The sequence below is a fragment of the Eptesicus fuscus genome, chromosome 12, assembly GCF_027574615.1.
Source record: "Eptesicus fuscus isolate TK198812 chromosome 12, DD_ASM_mEF_20220401, whole genome shotgun sequence".
Taxonomy (NCBI): domain Eukaryota; kingdom Metazoa; phylum Chordata; class Mammalia; order Chiroptera; family Vespertilionidae; genus Eptesicus; species Eptesicus fuscus.
Genome location: NC_072484.1, coordinates 53798943 through 53821145, shown reverse-complemented (window position 1 = coordinate 53821145; position 22203 = coordinate 53798943). Strand labels below are relative to the sequence as shown.

General features: G+C 36.8%; 1 long non-coding RNA gene across 1 annotated transcript in view; it reads right to left on the bottom strand.

The window, feature by feature from the left end:
* LOC114230025 (uncharacterized) overlaps positions 1-21145 on the bottom strand; it is a 96885-nt gene extending 75740 nt beyond the window's left edge. Inside the window, exons 1-2 of the long non-coding RNA XR_008557666.1 lie at positions 21093-21145; positions 11590-11714 (exon numbers count right to left, since the gene is read on the bottom strand). This is a non-coding gene — a long non-coding RNA (uncharacterized LOC114230025). The remainder of the gene's footprint in view (positions 1-11589; positions 11715-21092) is intronic.
* Between the last annotated feature and the right edge of the window lie 1058 nt (positions 21146-22203).

The following is a 22203-nucleotide window of genomic DNA, read 5'->3' as shown; positions in this document are numbered from 1 at the left end:
GAATGGGAGAGCAAGGAGCTGGCAGCAACACCTAAAAAAATTCATGATCCTTTGCTCAGTGCCCAGACCTGAACCCTTTGACTAAACACCACAGGAAATATATACTGTAATGATTCCTATGAGACCTTCTGAGGCAACCCCCCATTGGGCCCTTGGCCTATCCAGTGAGAATACTGGATATACCTGGAAAGTGATCATTACACTTTATTTTAGGAAAGAAAAGTAGAAATCTTTGAATTGTCCTTCCTCACAGCCAACATAGTAAGTAAAAAAACGATAGATATTGCATCTTGGAAATGACGTAGAGATTAGTACTGCCACTAAAGATCTAAAGGAGGCAAAGATGGTGGCTACCATCCTGTCTTCATTTAATTCACTAAATCTGGCCCTTTCAGAAGCCATCTTGGAGAATGTTGATAGACCAAGTTCAACCAAGTAGTACCCACGATCATGGCTATTGTGCCAGACATGGTACTGCTACCCCTTTTATAACTTCCCCTCAGAAAGAGGACCCCAAAGGGAGCTGATCTCCACACCTATGCGAAGAAGATAGATCTGTGTGGTACAAGGAGTAGAGTGAGGCAGTCATGAAAATGCTCATCTCAGACCTCTTGTCATGGGAGCAAAAATGACTAACAGCCTCAGATCCAGTCTCTCTGGATCCACCACTGCATTTGCCCCAAGGCCACACTTCCCATGGACTTCTCTCAGCCAAAGCCAGAGCACAACAGAGTTACTAGGCGGGCCATTCTGGCAATATGCAGGACTCCCCATGACTGTGATTCTTGGATTTCACATCAACCTGGCCATATCTTTCTTGGCACTGCACTGCAGTCTGAGACCTCTCCTACAAAATCCTCTGTCCCTCCCTCTCTTCTTCATGATCTGAAGACCCTCCCTCACCTTCTCCTGCTTGCTCTTCCAATTATCTATTTCTTAGTGGGTCTGAACTACATCTACATATCCGGAAAGCTTGAAGAACTATGGAAGAAAGGATCTTCATTTCCACCAGCAACCAGAATATTTAAAAAGTATACAAATGGATTACAGACTTATTTTTTTTTATGTTTACTACAATTAAGGTAACCTGTTAAGGGAAGCAGAGGCTGGTTAAGAAAATAAACCGGGAACAAAAAAATGGCTCTGTGTCTTAAAATTTGCATAAAACATAGCCAGAGCACAAAGGGGAAGGTGTGGCTTCAATGCCAAGGTAAATGCTCACTATACTGTTGCTGCCAGTCACACTACTGGGATCTGCCCAGCGCTGGTCTTACTTGTGTTCCTAACTTGTCTGAAAATGTTTAGAGATTGTCATTCCTGGATCAGCACTTTAAGTTTGGGTCTTGATGCCAATAACACCTTTAATTTTGTGGTTTCCATTCATCTGCTATTGACTTGGCTGTTGATGCATGCAGCCTCACCCATGGAATAATAAATGGTTCCCCACTTCTGGTGGAGTAAACCCAGGTTAGAAGGCATAGTGTGGTGGAGTCCACTCAGACGCGTCAGGTTCTGTCAGGTTTGTGGTCGACATAACCTAAAATAAAGTGTAATGATCACTTTCCAGATATGTCCAGGATTCTAGGAGTGGTCCAGGTTAATTTGGTTCCATGAAACATGTGATTCTGGAAATTACTCAGAAGTAAGGGATCTTAGAGTTATTCTTACTCTTAGTGACTAATGGACAAATCATTTAATGTTTCTGCCCTCATTTCCTAATGGATATAATAATCCTCCCCTTTGAGAAGGTTGTGATACTTTATATATTGGTATGGAATTCCTTGAAATCCTTAATTGGGATAAGGAAAAAAGTTCTCAGATGCATCATTTTTAATTTAAAAATAAAGAATTTGATCAGACCTTGAGTTTTAGTTCATTAGGCTTTCTCAAGTTAACTAATATTATCTATGCTGAAGTCTCTTAAATGAACATTTTATTGGCACATTTTATTTTATTTTTCAAGGGTGTAGACTGTGCCTAGTATATCTTCGGCAGCAGCACCTAGCACCATAATAAATATTTAATAAACGCACATCAGCCTGTAGGAAGCAATTTGGCAAAGTACAGAAGTCTTTGACTAAGAATCCTGAGTCCAGAGTTCAAGTTTCAGCTCTACTACTAATACACTGTAGAATTTCCACAAATCCCTTGGCTTTAATTTTTCTCTTCTGAGGATGGGCACATGGGTGTTAATCACCTCTTCAATAACATTCAGGTTATCTTAAAAACCTATCGCAATTTATGAAGTTGTAACTCTTATATGTTATTCTAATGATGAGCTACTTTTTAAAAAAGAAGAAATATGGACACATTTATATTTTACCTTTTTCAAAATCTGTACTGCTTTTTAAAAGACATTGTGGCATAATTCAAAGAGTTCTATACCTGTGTTCTAAAAGCAGATTTGCTTCTAATTGTTTGGGGCATTTGGCTAACTCGTTTCACATTTGTAGGAATCAATTCCTTACCTATAAATGAGAGTATTAGGTTACATTAATTTAAAGATGTTTCCTACTCAATTCCTAAGATCTATTTCACTCCTAATAGTGTTTCTAGGTGACATTTTAAAGTGTCTGCCTTTTTTTTCTGATTACAGTATTAATATTCATTTTAAGATGTTCCAAGACTATATAAATACTAGAGGCCCATTGCACGATATTCATGCAAGAATAGGCCTTCCTTCCCCTTTCTTCGCTCCCGTCCACCTGGGAGCCTCCAAGTCCCCACTCTTGGGCCGCCCAGGAGCCGCCAAGTCCCTGCTCTAGGCCGGAACACCGCTCCTGTAGCTCCCTCTGCCCCCCTTCTCCCCCTCATAGCAGGCATCCCACCCTGGCTGGTTGCTCCATGCCTGCATATGCAAATTAACCTTCCATCTTTGTTGAGTTAATTTGCATACTCACTCCTGATTGGCTGTGGGTGTAGCAGAGGTATGATCGATTTACATGTTTATCTATTATTAGGTAAGATATTAAGTAAAAAGTTAAGAGTCCTTCATAATGCTATTCCTTGGAGATTAGTATTTACAGCTTATTATATAATCCTTCCAATTTCTCGCTGATATACTTAGATGTATTATTCTTACCATTATTTTACAAAATCGGGGGCATGTCATACATACTTTTATGACATTTGTTTTTTCCTTTAATAATATGTAATGAACATCTTTCAACTGGATACATATAGTTCTGTCTCATTCTTTCTCATGATTCTTTTCCACTGAATGGATCTATCCAATTTATTTATCTTTCTCCTATTGAACATTTAAATTGTTTTTAAATTTCTATAATGGGAATCCTGGATCACCTATGGGTACCTTTGGTCATCTATTTTTGTACAACTTTGGAAGTATATCTTGAAGATAAATTCCTAAAAATGGAATTTCTGTGTGAAATGGTATCATTTCATATGTAGAGCCACATTGCTCGCCAAAGAAGTGTTAACAATTTGCATTTACACAAACAATGTCTGATATGAGGACATGTGATACAAATCATGCTAATTCAGGTGTACCCTGTGGCAAGAATTGGGGAGCCTTATTATCTAGTTTGGGCCTTATTTCAAAATAAATCTAGACTAGTGGTGACCTAAAAAAGAAAATACCCCAATTCAAGTCTGGTTGGTCTTTCATCAGGCATATCACAAGTACTCCCAGAAAGCAGAATTTAAAATGTATAGAAATAACAGACAGCTAAATTCTCGCTCAAAAAAAAAAAAAATGAAACTTTCTAGCATCAGCATTTTCCCACTAAAAAGTGCATTGCTGGCCGGTGTTGCTTGGTGGTTAGAGCGTCGGCCAACACACCAAAGTGTCGTAGGTTCGATTCTCAGTCAAGGGCACATATCTGGGTTGCAGTTTTCATACCCAGCCCTGGTGGGGGCATGTGCGGGAGGCAACCAATCAAAGTGTCTCTCTCACATCAATGTTTCTGTCTCCCTTTCTCTCTCTCTCTGCCTCTCCCTCCCTCCCTTACACTCGCTCTTAAAAAAAAAAAAAAAGTGCATTGCTTTTTAACTAGTGACTAACCAATCACTACATTATAAATGGTGATCAGTAAAAGGCTGGATGACCTTTTGTCAAATAAGTGATTAGATCTGATGGTCTCTAAAGTGTCTGGATTTGAAGGCTCCAGGACACCCAGATTGGAAGGTTAAAAATTGGGGTTAAATCCTCTCACAGGCACTTGCCTCCCTAGACTCTGTTTCATGTCAAAATAACCATTTTTATGTCTTCTCTATCCTACTTATTTGAATATTTCATTAGGTTAATTTTTATATGTTTAAATAACTACTTCTTTGGAGCTCAAGGTTAATATTTCTACTTCCATTCAATTATCCAACAAATATTTATTGAACCCCAACTATGTGCCCAGCAGAGGACTTATTGAGGTGAACAAAACAGACAATGAACAAAACAGACAATTCCTGCTCTTTTGGAATTTATAGAGTATGCATGTAAACAGGCTCTAGTTGCAGGCAGCCATAAAATATTTATTTTAACTGACTATAAAATTAATCAGAGGCTGCCCAGTAAATCTGAATATGTTCATTAAGAAAATAAGAAACATGTGATTAATATTTTTAAACCATTTTTTTAGTAGACATGAAGCCAAACAGAAAGCAGAAACAATTACCTGAACATTTGAGTAAAGGTTAGGGCCAAAGTAATTATCTAATCTAAAACTAAAACAAAAACACATTTACTCTGATTGTCTAGGAAATTGCATCTGTGTTCCCTCTTCACCTGTGGGTCTCCACGGGCTCACATTTTAAGATTAGAAACCTCTGAATACTCTAAGAACATGACTTCTCTGGCCCCAAGCCCAAGGGCATATTTTCTCAGACAAAAAGGCTACAGAAACAAGAGAAGATAAAGGTCCACAGGATGGCTTGGGTTGAACTGTGTGTGTTTATGAACAAAAATGCCAAATAGACCACATGTGTCATGAGGGAAAATACCATAAAGAGATTTCCCCAAGAAATCCCGGAGCCAAAACTCTTTCTTAGGTATAAATATTATCTCCGGGCACATTCCTCTCCTGTCATGCATGCATGAGCGGAATGCTTCCTGTTGAAAGCGCATTCTGAAAAACGAAACGCAGCCCCACAGTGAGCCTCGCTTCCCAGGAAGGCAGGACAGAGTAAACAAAACAATCCTCATTTTCAGTTACATTTCTTTATTTTAGGTAGGATCTAGAATGTTCAGGGAATAGAATTTGAGAAATTTTGACCCTCTGAAATATAGCTACACCAGTTAAACTTGACCAAAGTTTGTTGTTTTTTTAATCTTACTTTAAAAAAACTCAGGAGCTTAAAAAAAAAAAAAAAATCAGTGAACTATTTCTTTACAAGGTTCCCAGCCTGATATTCAATGGCAACCATTACCTTTTACCCCACAATCCAAATGTTTCCCTGATTATATGTAACTAACTGGTAAAGCCACATGGGCAGACATGATCCTTTCCTATAACTTGTTTGGAGCTTAACCCATTTGATGTGTCTTTACCTTAGACATTAATTCCTCTCTCCTTATCATCCTCAATGAGAGCTCTGTGTCATGACACAGAATGTACACTTGGACATTTTTAGGTCGCAACAAATAAAATTGCCAATTTTGGACCATTTTTGACCTATTAAAATAGCAATTTCACCCAGTTCAACTCAAGCAAGATCTCTCTTCATTTGTAACATGATGATGTCCAAGGTGAGCTCAAAGATCCTAAGTATAATATTTTACGATTCCAAGAGTTATAGGATCAAGTTCATACAGATACATAGAGGCATGCATAGGTGCCATCTGCGATTGTAATTTTGCTACAGAACGAAAAATAATCCATTTAACAAGTAGTCATTGAACACCTACCTAGGACAAGGCCTTATTAAGTAGGTATGTTTATGATATCCAAATGCTAGTGTTTATTGGGCTATTTATGAAGAAGAAATGTTAAAATATTTTTTGGACTTGAATTCCTTGAGCTTTAAACCAGATTTAACTTTGTATATGTCAAATGCTTGGTTATGCTTAGGAATTCAAAGAGTAGTGGTTAATAATTACAGTCATAATTTTCTCCCAGTGCCCTCTGGAGCCCTGGGCTGAGTCTATGAATGAAAAGGAACAAGCTGCACCACAAGCGTTTCACAACTTCTTTCAGGCACTCACTTAATTATAAAGGGTAATTTATTAAATTATAAATGTGCCAGATTCTCCCTGAGTAGCTGCTCATTCTTATGAATAAGCAATAAACCACCAGTGCATTAACTCTGTAGGCAATAAATCATTCATTCCGCAAACATTGCCTGGGTGTTTACTATGTCAAGCACTGACTGGGCTAGGATTTGAGATATGAAAATAAAAAGTCCCTCTCTTCAAGAAACTCACATCTTATTGAGCAAAACAGATAAGTAAACTAATACTCACACTGCCATGAAATAAGTATGTGCAAAGTACTATAATGACACAATATGGAAGGAGAGAGGCATTGGACACGTATACACTTACTTCACAAGGAAGGTGACATCTGAATTGGAAACTGAAGATTTTTAAAAAGTTCACCACGTATCAGGGGTGAGGAATGGATACTACAGGCTAATTAAACAGGCTGTGCAAAGCATGAACACCTGAAAGAATATTCTATACTCAGAGAAAGGTGGGAACACCTACGTAAAAGATATAGAATATGAGGCAAAGATATTAAAGGAAATAAGTCTAATAATGTAGACTGGGACTAGCTTTTGTAGCCCTAAAGGCCAGCTAAAGCATATTAACTGGTTTGTATATAACAGAAAGCCACTGAGGGGCCTTTAAGCAAGAGAGTAGCATGATCAGATTTTTAAAATTATCGAATGACAGTGTGGATGACAGCTTGAAATGGAGTAAGCTGGCCGAAACCGGTTTGGCTCAGTGGATAGAGCGTCGGCCTGCAGACTGAAAGGTCCCGGGTTCGATTCCTGTCAAGGGCACGTACCTTGGTTGTGGGCACATCGCCAGTGGGGGGTGTGCAGGAGGCAGCTGATCGATGTTTCTAACTCTCTCTCTCTCTCCCTTCCTCTCTGTAAAAAATCAATGAAATATATTTTTTTAAAAAGAAAGAAAGAAATGGAGTAAGTTGGCATCATCAAGATCAGCTAAAAGGCCATTCTAACATTATGAAAAATAGATGAGGAACGACTAGATGTAAACCAATAGAGTAAAACACTCTAAACTGCCACCAACTAGCACCCAGAAACTTAAAATCATTCATGTGTTTCATTCAATCCTGAGTTTGATCTATTCACAAATGGATCAATTTGAATCTGTGTAATGTCAAAACAACTGATTTAACTGATTTTTTTTTCAGCATATTGGCCAGTTTTTGTGGCACAGCAAACAGATAATTATCTGTTCATTAATTGCCATAAAATCATTCAGGCTAGGAGACAAAAAGCAAATTTTTAGCTTATGGAGGGGTTTTTATGATAAAGTGGAGACCTAAAGTGCATTTGTTCTAGATGAGAAAAAATCCAAAGATCATATTTAATTCTTCCTGCTTGAGTCTGGCCAGCATGGCTCAGTGGTTGAGTGTTGACCTATGAACCAAGAGGTCACCATGTCATGGTTCAATTACTGGTCAGGGTGCCCAGGTTTCGGGCTCGATCCCCAGTGTGGGGTGTGCAGGAGGCAGCCAACCAATGATTCTCTCTTGTCATTGATGTTTCTATCTCTCTCTCTCTCCCCTTTCCTCTCTGAAACCAATAAAAACATATTTTTTTAAAAGTCTTCCTGCTTGGGTATTACATTAACTCATTAAATTAGCTTTTAATATTTTATGTGCAGAGGAAACTGTTTGCAAGAATAATCTAACAGTAGAGAAACAAAAATTCAGAATTTAATCTTTCAGGTAAATAATTCTTAGCAACAACAATGCCATTTCCCTATGTTTTTGCTTAGATTAATTTTTAAGATTTATTTTCCTTATTTGGAACATGCCTATACGTGGCAGGCCACAAGTAGGTGAGGGTATAGCAAACCTGAGAGTCAGCATTTGCTACAGATACTCCATAGAGGCATTATATACATGATGAAAATAAAATTTTATTCTTTTTTTCCACAGCTACAAGGTTGGTCAATTCTTTATTTTTATTTTATTAATATATTTTTATTGATTTTTAGAGAGGAAAGAAGAGGGAGAGGGAGATAGAAACATCAATGATGAGAGAGAATCATTGATTGGCTGCCTCCTGCATGCCCAACTGGGAATCGAGCCCACAACCCGGGCATGTGCCCTAATCAGGAATCGAACCATGATCTCCTGGTTTATGGGTCGACGCTCAACCACTGAGCCACGCTGGCCGTGCTAAAAATTTATTCTTGATTTCTAAATATTAGGTAACTGGTTGGTAGCAATCTCATTTAGTTATTAGCTAACTATATCGAATGGAAGACTGAGGTAGTGAAATGAAACAAGTAAATTAGCTGCTCTCTTAGGAACTGTGAATCAAAGGAACCTGCTTCTCATGCTCCACGGCCTGAGTGAAAGAGAGCCCTTGGGGTTCTACCTTTATACTGCTGAGAAGAAAATTAGAGATGGTTGCCCAAGAGATGAATAAAGACACGGCCTGAGGTCGCAGGATTCAATTCTAACACAGTGAATAAAAAGGAAGAAAAAAATGGGCACCTATATAAGTGAATCAGCAAATTTTGAATAATATCAAGATCTTGTCTTTTCATTCTTTTAACAATGTCTTTTGCAAAGCAAAAGTTTTAAATTTTGATGAAGTCCAAGTTATCAGTTGTTTCTTTTATAGATTACACTTTCAGTGTTATATCTCAGAACTCTTGGCCTAACCTCGGGTCATGAATATTTTTTCCTATATTTTCATCTAAAAGTTTTATGGTTTTACATTTTATATTTAGAGTTACGATCCATTTTGATTTAATTTTTGTGTAAGGTATGAGGTTTAGGTGAAGGTTAATTATTTTTGCATGTCTATATCAATTGTTTCAACACTATTTGTTGAAAAGATGATCCTTTATCCATTGAATTGTCATAGCAGCTTTTCCATAATATAGATCCCTTTACCCTCCCTACATGACATTGTGTTGGTCTTGTGTATTATATCTACGTATATTAACCCTCAGTCCAATTTTCTGTCTACTTTTATTTCATTTCACAATGAGAATCTTATTTATTTGAATGAATACTTTTCACGCCTTTTAAATATCTCTTTAAAAATGCAAGCTCTTCTGCACTCCCCACTCTGGCAGGGGGTAGATAGAGGGGGATGGTAGTATATTAGTTAAGTGTCTTTGGTTATATGTACAGAAACCGATTTTGATTAACTTAAGTAAAGGACATGATATTGGGAGGAAACAGGTGAGTTCACTGAGTTGAACAGAAGAAAGAGGTGAACAATTGTTCCTCAGAAAGAGCAGGGAGCTGAGAAGACTTAGGTTGTCAACAATTCCCATTGCTGGAATTTCTCCCTGGGTTCTACCATTGAGTAACTTGGTATAATTGATTATCTACCCTGCAGAATCTCTACTCTAGAGTCAGAGAGAATCTAGTTGGCCTAGCATATACCACTGGCCCACTCTAGTGCCTAGGAAGAAAGATGTACTGTGATTGGCAGCCCCACTAGGAACATACAGAAAGGTGAAAGAGTAACTCTTTGAAAATAAAAAATATATTTACTTGGTAGAAGAGGGACAAATGGTACATGGCAGATTTACATTGAAAACTTTATCAGAAAATGTTATTGTTTTTGCTTTAATTATCAAATATATTTTAAAGAACTGAAAGGATAAGAATTGTCTATTATGTTTACCTAGATATTTGCCATTTATATTGCTTTGCCTTCATTCTTTTTTTTTTAAGAGAAGTAAGCTTTTATTAGTTGCTTTTTGGTGATTAGTCAAAAATACTAAATCCCATATCGTTGTCCAACTCCTCCAACTCTTGGGAGGAGACTTGACTTGGGGTGATAAATATGCAATACAATTTACAGATGATGTATTGTAGAATTGCATAGCTGAAACCTATATAATTTTATTAACCAATGTCACGCCAATTAATTCAATTATAAAAATAAGCTAAGGACTTAAATAGACATTTCTCCAAAGAAGATATGCAAATAGCCAACAATTATTTGAAAAAATGTTCAACATCACTAATCATCAGGGAAATGCAAATCAAAACCACAATGAGATATCACCTCAAACATGTCAGGGTGCCTATTATATAAAAAAAAAAACATAAGACAATAAGCATTGGCAAAGATGTGGAGAAAATGGAGTGCTTATACACTGTTGATAGAAATGCAAAATGGTATAGCCACTGTGGAAAACAGTATGGAGTTTCCTCAAGAAATTAAAAATAGAACTACCGTATGATCCAGAAATTTCATTTCTGAGTTTTAATCCTTCTCACCAAAATGAAATCAGGATCTCCCACTTTTCACAATAGCTAAATTGTGAAATAGTTTAAATGTCCATTGACACATTAATGGATTAAAAAAATGTGGTATATACATACAATGAAATACTATTCAATCATTAAATATAGGAAATTCTGCAATATGTGACATGGATGAACTCTCAAGACATTATGCTAAGCTCAGCAAGCCAGCCACAGGAAAAAAAATACTGCATGATTCCATTTCTATGGATTCACATAAATTCAACATCAAATTCATAGAGTCAAAGGATGGAATTGCAGTGCCCTAGCTGGTTTGGTTCAGTGGATAAAGCATCAGCCTGGGGGCAGAAGGGTCCTGGGTTCTATTCCAGTCAAGGGCACATGCCCAGATTGTGAGCTTGATCCCCAGTAGGGGGCGTGCAGGAGGCAGCCAATCAATGATCTCTCTCATCATTGATGTTTCTCTCTCTCTCTCTCTCCCTCTCTCCCTTCCTCTCTGAAATCAATAAAAATATATTTTTTAAAAAAAAAAAAAAGAATGGAATGGCAGTATCCAGGGGCTGGGCACAGGAGGAAACGGGGAATTAGTAACCAACAGGAATAAAGCGTCAGTTAAGCAAGATAAATAAGCTCTAGAGATCTGCTGTACAACATTGTCACTATTGTCAACAATAGGTATTGTGCATTTTAAAAATTTCTTAAGAGGATAGATCTCATGTGAAGTGTTCTTACCACAATAAAATATATTTTTAAAGAAGTATATGCTCTTACTTCTTTCAGCACATTTTGTCAGCTAATTCCAGCAGCTGTGACATAGTAACATATGTCAATTCTTATGCAAGTTGAGTTTTTCCTGGTATTCAGTTCAGTTCTATGTGTGTGCCACACAATGACCAGTCTAGAACTTGAGCTGTGGTCTATCCCTTAGTTCAGTTCTCAGTCTTTGGTATGCTGTTTAGGATCAGATCCATGCATGCACTGCTACGGGTGAACCCAGGAGGTCATAGACAACTATATGGGTTTTCTTCCCAGACTCCCACTTTCTTTATGATCTTTCTGGTATTCCTGGTGTCCTGGGCCCCCCTTTTCAAATTTCTGAAAAAGAAGCTGGACTTCTCTCCACACTTCCTGAGATTGGCCCCTCCTTGAGGCCAAGCAACAGGACAACAGAGAGAGAGAAAGAACAATAGGGACTCACCTCATCCTTTTGGGACCACAGCTGCTTCGATCATAGAGAAATGTTCTCTTCCCTGTTTTAGGTGCTGGGATCCCCAGCGGTTGCTGCTCTTCTTGCTGCCACTGCCACTACCACGGCATGATTGCCTAAGGATAGTGCATAAGAGAATAGAAAAGAGAGTCAAAAGAGGAAAAGAAGGAACAGGACTCCCCCTCCCCCAACCTTTCTCTGAGCGTTAGCTGATCCCTCTCCTATTCCTCAAGCCAGAACTAGAGGTTTTCTCCTGGATCAGTCTACGTCATGCCTATGCCTGCTTCTTGATTTGGGGCTACCTTAAGTTCAAACTGGAAGTTACCAGAGGACAAAAAAATGGTAATCTCACCCTATTTGGTGGTGTTTTGAATTATTTTCTTGTGCCATCTGCTTGCTACTACTTTTCAGAGTCCTCAAGTATCTGTTCTATGTGTTCTGTCCAGGTTTTATAACTATATTCTGGGGGCTGGGGGGGAGGGACAAGATGAAATGTTCTTGCTCCATTTTATTTGGAACCAGAAACTTAATAGACATTCATTAAAATTATGCCTGCACTTTCAAAGAATTAAAATTGTTGATTGCTTCCATTAAGCTGTTATTTGGTTTCTTCATTTGTCTAACTATATGTAACCCAGTTCAACTAGATGTGAGGTTTGTTATCCATTGACCTACCAGAGGTAGTTTTGTTTTCAGAAATCAGAAGCATTCTCTTTTATAATTTCCAAAAAACATTTGGTCAATGTTGTCTCTACTTTCTTCTGCTGTTTTCTATTTTACTAGGCTGAAAGACTACAATACATTCAATTCTATTAAAATAAAATTTGTATTTAGGATTAAAAAAATAATAGAATATCACATTGCTTGACAACAATTTGAATCCTTACATTGCTGGACCATTTGTTTATGTCATTTAAAGCAACTAACAGCAACACAAAAAAAGTCCCAATACACCAAAAATTAGCCAATTGAATGGTCAGTGATACAAATAGAAAACTATTTTTTAAGTTTGTGCCACCATCTAATATTTTGAATCATTCCACACAACAAATTATTTTCTAAAGAATTTTTCTCTTTGTGTGTCTAGCTTTTCAATGCTACTTACACTTATTAAATCTGAAGACCTCCATGGTTTTTTACAAAATAAAAAATTCATGGAAGAAGTACATATAGACAGGCACTACTTCTCCCAAAAAAAAAAAATATATATATATATATATATATATATATATATTTTTTATATATATATCTTGTGCACCCAAATAGAGAGCAGAAATCACATCTCTGTTGATATATGCTCTAAGGCTAAGTAGGATATAATACCTGGCAAATGGAACTGCCAAAGACAGGAAGAAACATGGATTATAAACCTGGACATTAAAGAAGACATGTAAAAACAGACCATGCAGAAAGAGCTGCTAGGAATAGATTTCATATATCTCAAGGCACAATGCAGTTGGCTAGAAGTGAGGAGGAAAGGTTAAATAAAATTTACCTACTGCCATGAGTATTATGGTTAGAAAGAAGAGTGGTTACAAGTTAATATAACCAGTTTTTCACAAAATAAAGAATAACATTTATGATTCTGTCTTAGCCTATTAACCTGATGGTAATAGTTTAGTAAAGATAGAAATACAGTACATTTTTATGATGTTAAGTATTCCTTACCTAACACAACTTTAATGGATAGCACAGATTTTTAAAAGAATTTGTATAAACTTTCCCCACAACTCCCTCTCACTCTGCATGTGAAAGGCAAATATAGTTTGAAATAGAGACCCCAAATATGCACAGTTTATTCCAATAGACACTTACAGAACTGAAATTTTAAAATGCTGAAAGGGGGAAGATGGGCTTCCACCAGTCACTCAAATTAAAGTAGGAAAGTGGTCACAGCAAAAATGTTTATGGAAAATCCACAAATAACTATGAAAGTTGAGATCGCAACTTACCAATTTAAGGCTTTAAAATGAGCTATCTACCTGATACACAGGTAGAGAGCTAAGACCCAGTAAAGGGACCATCTGTTTATAACCAGAGTGTTTCCCAGAAAAAATACACAGATTTCTCCTTGTGAAGCTGTTGAAGCTGCTCTCACACCAACCTAGTTATTAGAGTCCAACCATCTTATCTTTAGGATTTGCTCAGTACCTAGAATTGTGTGCTGCACATTGTAAATTCTCAATATGAAAGATTCAAGTTCATTACTCTGTCGTTATGTATTTTTAGTCTATTTAAAATATTTCAATGGGTTTCTCCAAAATACACAAGGACTAGAAGATGAAGTTTATCATTTACTTATGGTCCTAATTACACAATTTTACTTGTTTGAATCATCAACATAAGTGCCTTTGAATACAGTGGGCATTCAATAAGTGTCTGAAGGATAAAGGTATAAATAGGGTAGCTGGACTACAACCCTTGATGAAGGAAAGGAATTGGCCCACTCTTTCTTGTGGCTTCCCTGCACCAAACTTCCAGAGCCAGCACGCCCACAATGAAAGAACACCCTCTGAATGAAGCTTCACATTGCTCTCTCATTACCACTGGGCTTCTGGCATCCAACACATCTTAGAGTCCTAGTGTTAAGGAATGCTTTCTGAGCCTCTGCCGGCACAGGCATGTCACAATGAGACTTCTAAAACAAACTGGAGCTCAGATTTGTTTCAAGTCTTCACTTGTTTTTGATGGAAAGTGCACTGGCAGCTGTTGTCATCATTAGCCTTGTGGCAATACTTTTTCCCTTAAGTGTCTTATATGAAAGCTTAAAGCTAGTTAAATAGGGAGGGACTTTGGAATATGTGCCAATGTTAAACAGTAAAGTTTTTATTTTCCCTTGTGGTAACAGCTTTAAAGATCTGAATTCCCAAATCTTAGTCCCTAACACCACTCAGGATTTTAAGTTAGATAATGGAGTAAGAACAGGAGGATACTAATTCCTTCTCCTCCTTTTATGATATTTTCCAGACAACTAGTAAATGAAAGATTTAGGGCCTGTTAGACACTTTGGGTGTGGAATTCTCCAATAATCTTGATGTTTAGGAATGAGTGAGCTGTTCAACCATGATTCTGTAACCTGGAGAGTTGAGACATCTAAATGTATATGAACAACCCAATACAGTCTTCAGTGACATTAACATTTCCCAACAGCTGACCCAAATGGCACATTTGAAAATTCACAATAACTAATGTTCACTAGACACTTACTAAATGCCAAGCAATAGCTTCAGTACTTTACATCATAAAAATTTCACAAAACACTTTCAGGTACATATTTATCTCCATCTTACAGTTGAGAAACCCTTAAAGAGGTATGGAACTTGCTCAACATTTTATTCACTAAAGAAAGACTTTTTTTTTAAATCCTCACCTGAGGATATATTTTTATTGATTTTAGAGAGGAAGGGAAAGGGAGAAAGAGAAACATAGGTTGGTTGCCTCCAGTACACACACTGACCAGGGATCGGAGCCACAACCTGGGTATAAGCCCTGACAGGGAATTGAACCTCTGACCTTTTGGTGTACAGGATGACACTCCAACTGAGCCACACTGGCCAGAGCTAAAAAGGGAAAATAGCATTGCCTAATATGATGAAAACATCCACTCCACTGAGCTGTTCTTTAGGGCAATAACTATTATTCACTTCATCTTTGTATGCCCCACAATACCTAGAACAATGTCTATACACTTCTTAATAAAAGTTTACTGCGCAAATGAAAGGTCCCATAGTTCTCGAATGGCTGTATCTCTCTCTCTCTCTCTCTCTCTCTCTCTCTCTCTCTCTCTCTCTCTCTCTCTCTTCTCTCTCTCTCTCTCCCTTTCTGTTTCCATTTTTTTCATCCTAGGGAATAAGTTTAAGTTCTGCAACCCTCAAAATCATTCATACTCACATGCACACATACTTATTTACCAAGTTCACCAGATCCCTCCTTCGAATCCCAAAAGCACAAGCTTCTGAGGCCAAAAGCAACAGCTGCTTCATCGGTGAACTTCAACACCAGGTAACAGGTTGGGACAAGTAATTAAGGATATAAAATCCATTTGAAATTGCAGGGGAAATTTTGGGAAGTAGAATGTATTTATCAGAATTGGAATTTGGCCAGCCAGGATTCTAAGGAAAACATCAATTACTCTTTGATAATACAAAGTAGCACGTAAACACTGTTTAATTGAATTTCTGTGTACGGTAAGAATTTCAGAGATCCACCAAACAGGCACATCATCACTGGACAAATTATTTGTACTTTCATAATAACCTCTTGTATCTAACAAAGAAAACCTCTTGTCAAGTTAGTAGCAGAAGTGAATCCTAGTTGAAGGAAGTAAGAGGTCATTCCAGCAGTTCAATCTATTGTGCATATTCAATTCTTTTAGATAGCTCCCTTCAGCAAAGTAACTCCACAGTCTCAGGTATCTCTATGTGGAAGACACTTCAAGAGAGCTGATTTCATCAAAATCAGACAGCACTTCTCTGTCCAAGATGTGAAAGTGAAGGAATGGATTGGGTAACTTTCCAAGATCTCTAACCACCTTCAAGATAAGAATTCTACTAAAGGATCTAAACTAAAACATAACAAATTAAATAATTTAGTGATATACCAGCTAAATACAAACGTGTGGACCTCATTTAAAATCTGACTCAAAGCAATTGTTTTTTTTTTTTAATGAACTAATTGAAGAAATTGAACACCAATTGAATATTTGATGATATTAAGAAATTCCTATTAACTTTTCAGCATAACAATGATAAGTGTATTTTAGAGATGCATACTGTAGTATTTGTAAATGAAATGATATAATGTCTAAGATTGGTTTTGACATGACAGAGAAGTTTGTGAGGGTATGGCTAAACAAGATTGTCACGTGTTGAAAATACCTGAAGTTCAATGATGGGTATACATGAGGACTCGTTATACTATTTATCTTCACTTTTGCATGTTTGAAGTTCTTCATAATAAAATCTTTTTTTGAGGTAAATTAATATCACTGTTCACTATAGGTTTGAACATAGATGGGATGAGCCATGACTCAAGTGCAATTTCTAGTAACACAACAATTTTCTTTCTTTCAAAAAAAATACAAGAATGTACATAACCTGAAAACTGTATAATTTTGTTAACCAGTGTCACCCCAATACATTCAATAAAAAGGAGAGGGAAATAATGTAAATAAATGAGAGTGACATTTTATAGCAGTAATGTTGAACTTTTGCTAACTCACAAAATAAGTAAATTTTCTAAAATTTAAAATTTTTAAAAATATAAATGCTTATATTATTCTGTTTGAATTTTTCCAGTAAAAGTTTTTTTTTAATTTATCATAAATCAAGTAAATCACATTATTTTTCTAAACTCCAATTGAGCTGAACCCAATCAATTAATGTTTTTTTGACCAATAGATAAAGCCAAAGCACTTTGGTGGGGTTTTTTCCAGCACTTTTGTTTTTAAATGTGCAATAAAATAATTCATTGTGTTTGTAAACATTCAAATAAAATTTACTGAATTCCTACATGCTCTTTTTTTTTTATTTAAATTCCTTATTGTTTAAAGTATTACATGAGTCTCCTTTTTCCCCCATTGACCTCTCCCCGGCCGCTCTCATCCCCCAGCACATGCCCTCACCCCTCTACTGTCTGTGTCCATTGGTTATGCTCATATGCATGCATACAAGTCCTTTGGTTGATCTCTTACCCCTTCACCCCCCCGTCTTCCCTCATAGGTTGGACAGTCTGTTCGATGCTTCTATGTCTCTGGTTCTATTTTTGTTTATCAGTTTATGTTGTTCATTATATTCCACAAATGAGTGAGATCATGTGATATTTATCTTTCTCTGACTGGCTTATTTTGCTTAGCATAATGCTCTCCAGTTCCATCCATGCTGTTGCAAATGGTAAGAATTCCTTCTTTTTTACTGCAGCGTAGTATTCCATTGTGCAGATGTGCCACAGTTTTCTAATCCACTCATCTGCACTTAGGCTGTTTGCAAATCTTAGCTATTGTAAATTGTGCTGCTATGAACATAGGGGTGCATATATTCTTTCTGATTGGTGTTTCCGTTTTCTTGGGATACAGTCCTAGAAGTGGGATTACTGGGTCAAATGGAAGTTCCATTTTTAATTTTTTGAGGAAACTCCATACTGTTCTCCACAGTGGCTGCACCAGTCTGCATTCCCACCAGATATGCTCTTATTAATATACTAAAAGATATTGTGAATACCAGAAAAGTAGAAAATGGTATCTGCCTTTGAGAACTAATAGCCAAATTCAAAAGATGAGATTTATGTATGAAATAGAGCATAATAAGAATCTGAATACTCAATAAATTAACTTACATTGCTAATCAAACCTATAGGTTAATGATCTCTAAACAAAACTGAACCCAACCAAGTAACTGTTCAGTCCAAATTACTACATCTCTCTGTTTACTTTATTTATAATTATTTTTATTTTATTACCACTTCCATTTTTTTTTTAAGAGTCTGTTGCTTCCTGAACTTCTTTAAGCCTATGTGCAGGCAGACTGTGAATTGACTCAACATGGTCCTCTTCCTATTGCTCACATTTTGTTGTTGTTGTTGTTTTGGTTAATCCTCACCCAAGGATATTTTTCCATTGATTTTTAGAAAGAGTGGAAGTGAGAGGGAGAGACAGAGAGAGAAACATCGATGTGAGAGAGCACATTGAATGGTTGGCTCCTGCACGTGACTGACAGGGGCCGGGGAAGGTATGTGCCCTTGACTAGGAATCAAACCTTTCAGTGTGCAGGCTGATGCTCTAACCATTGGGAAACACTGGCCAGGACTCAGTTGCCTATTTATACACAAAAGATGAATTCTCAGAATGGCAAACTAGGAAAACAATCTCATTTTTTTAAAAAAGAAAAAGAAAGAAAGAAAAAAAGAATGCCAAAAAGCCTGGCCAACACCTTGATTACAGCTTGGTAAGACCCTAAGCAGAGAACTCACCTAAGCCATGCCCAGACTCCTGACCACAGAAACTGTGAGATAATATATGTGTGCTATTTTAAACCAATAATTTGGAGGTAACTTTTACAAAACAACAGAAAACTATTACAGTAGAAAATTTTAAAATTGTAATATGTAAAAGTACAGTTAAATCCTGCGGTGTTGTTTAAAAGAAAACAAAAACATGCAAAGCCAAAATATTTGTTTGACTAAAGTCAGAATGCCTTTAAAAATGACTTATATTCCACCCTGACAAATACAGTTTTTAGATTTACTCATATTTTTAGAAGGTCACAGCAATTCCAGGAGAAATAACTAGGAAAATTGGTGTGTGCTATGTATGAGTCAGAAAGGAAAATAAAATCCACTAATCTTCACATTTTAAACCAACTTTGCACTCCTGGGATAATTGGTCATTACTTATTATACTTTTAATTTGCTAAAATTTTAAGAATAAGTTTCCTATGTCCTTATTTGTTTCTACTTGTTTTCTCAATATGGAGAGAGTGTTGAAATCTCTGGCTAAAACTGTGGACTTGTCTATTTTACCCTTCAGTTCTATCAGTTTTTGCTTCATGAGTTCTGAAGTTTGTTATTAGGCACATAAACATTTAGGATTGCTGTGTCCCCTTGATAATTGACCCTTTATCATTACAAAATGAGCCTCTTTATTCCTGATAATAGTCTTTGCTCTGAGATCTACTTTGTTTGATACTATTATAGCCACTATATCTTACTTTTGATTAGTGTTAGCATGTTATATCTTTTTCCATTTTCATTTTCAAGTTATTTGTGTCTTTATATTTAAAGTAGGCTTCTTCCACTAGGTCAGGCAGGTCTCAGCTAATAGGAGCCACCGGCAGGAGATGGGGGGAGGAGAGGTAGGGGGAGCTGGAAGGGAAAGAGAGTATTTCTCCCTCTCCCTGTCTTCCGAGTTGAATGCCAGTTAACATGGGTCTTGGGAAAAGCTGCCTTTGGGACTCAGCATCTCAGTGATGTAGAGCAAAGGAGAACAAAGGGAATGGAGAACTCAGATCAATTGCTTTTGCTTATCTTACAAATCAGGAATATACATGGGGGAAACTGGCAGGAAATCAAATTTGGCTATAGACTTAAGCACAGAAGCTATTTTTACAGCATTTCTTGCTGATAGATATTTTCTTTTCTTTTTTTTTTTTTTGGCAGACTGACTTTTGTATCTATTCCTTATATTGGTTTTAAGCTAGGAGACAGGAGTCTATCAGCCACCCCAAACCTTCAACAAGTAATTTGATCAGGTTTGGGGTAGGCCACTTGGAGGCTTGCTAATTCTAACAGCAAGGGATCATTGTGGCCACAGAGAGAACAGTGAATCTTCAAAATGTGGAGAAATAGTATGAGACTGTAAAATGGAATGACAGCTGTGCTTCTCGTTCCTCTTTCAGCATCTCTACTGTGAGTGACATTGTCAAATCCGAGTCTGCTGCTGATCTCCATGTCCAAACTTAAGAACTGCATCGAGAGCTATTACTATCAATTTGACAGGATCAACTTCTTTCATATGAATGTTTTAAAATGTAAAAAAAATAGATAAATAAAGTAGGCTTCTTGTAGACCATTTACATTTCATGTGACTATTAATGTAGTTGGGTTTAACTTTACCATCTTGTTTTATTTCTAGTTAGCCAACCTACTCTTTGTACCCTTTATCTTCTTTTTCTGCCTTTTCTAATTTTTGGATTGATCTTTATAATTCATTTTATCTCCATTATGTCATATTAGTTATAATTCTTTGTTCCAGTTTAAATGTGTACATGGTTATTTGGGGATTTACTTATCATGGCCTCCAATCGAGTAATATATGACTTCATTTACATAGTCCCGCCTTATCTGCAGTTTCACCTCCCAGTTTCAGTTACCCACGGTCAACCGGCGTCTGAATATATTAAATGGGAATTCCAGAAATAAACAATTCATAAGTTTTAAATTGCAAGCCATTCTGAGTTGTGTGGTGAAATCTGTGCTCTCCTGCTGTCCTGATCAGTACATCAATCCTCCCTTTGTCCAGCTTATCCACGCCCTATGTGCTACCTTAGTCACTTTATAGCTGTCTCAGTTATCAGATTGGTTATCAGAGAGAGACCAGATTCACATAACACTTATTACAGTATATTGTTTTATTATTATTGTTCTTAATCTCTTACTGTGCCTAATTTATGTATTAAACTTTATCATAGGTAGGTATATATAGGAAAAAACGTAAAATATGTATAGTGTTTGGTACTACCCGTGGCTTCAGGCACCCACTGAGGGTCTTGGAATATATACTCAATGGTGTAAGGGGGACTACATATAGCAGAAGACTGTTACAATGGTATACTTCCATTTCTCCCTTTTTGGTCTTTGTGCTATTGTTTTCATTCATCTTATTTCTGCATATGTTATAAATCTCACAATATGTTGTTATAATGTTTGCTTTAAACAGTAGGTTATCTTTTAAAGAGATTTTTAACATAAGAAAAATGTCATGTATTTACTCACATATTTACCTTTTCTAGTGTTCTTTCATTCTTTTGCATAGACCCAGATTTCCATGTTATCATTTTCCTCTTTAACATTTCCTGCAATGTAGGTGAGTGACAAATTATTTCAGCTTTTGTGTGTCTGAAATGTATTTTGCCTTTATTTCTGAAAACTATGTTTACTTGGCCTAGCATTATAAGTTGACAGATTTTTATTTTCAGCACTGCAAATGCTGCTCCACTATGTTCTGGCTTGCAATGTTTCCAACAAGAAGTCTGCTAGCATTCCAACAAGAAGTCTTGTGTCATTGTCACAAGGATATAAAATGTCATTGGCATTTTTTATGTCAATAAAAGAATACCTTTATTTTTCCGGACATAATGTATATTTTTTTACTGAATACTTTTAATATTTTTCCTTTGTTACTGGTTTAATCTTTTGCCCTTATCACTGTTTTCACTATTGTCTTTTTATTACTGTTTTATTTTGGTATTCATAAGTCTTTTTGTTGTTGTTGTTAATCTGCACCCGAGGATATTTTTCTATTGATTTTTAGAAAAGGTGGAAGAGAGAGGGAAAGACAGTGAGAAACATCGATGTGAGAGAACACATAGATTGGTTGCCTCCTGCATGAGCCCTGACCAGGGAGGAGCCTGCAACCAAGATACATGCCCTTGACTGGAGTCAAACTCAGGACACTTTGGTCCACAGGCCAACGCTCTATCCACTGAGCCAAACCAGCTAGGGTTCTTCATAAGTCTTATGCTTGGACTTTGTTGAGCTTCTTGAATATCTGTCAGTTGTTATTTCTTCAAATAATGTTTTTATTTCTCCGCCTTTCCCCCCTCCTTTGGCAATTCTAAGTACATATTAGGCTGCTTGAAGTTTCCCACAGTTCACTAAGGCACTATTGATTATTTCTTAAATACCTATATTCGTTTCCTAGGGCTGCCTGAACAAATTACCAAAATTTGGTGCTTAAAACAACAAAAATTTATTCTCTCACAGTTCAGGAGGCCAAAAATCCAAAATCAAGGTATTATTAGCATGATCGGTACTCTCTGGGCACTCTGGGGAAGAAACGGCCCTGTGCCTCTCTCCCAGCTTCTGGAAGTTGCCCGCAATCCTTGGCATTTC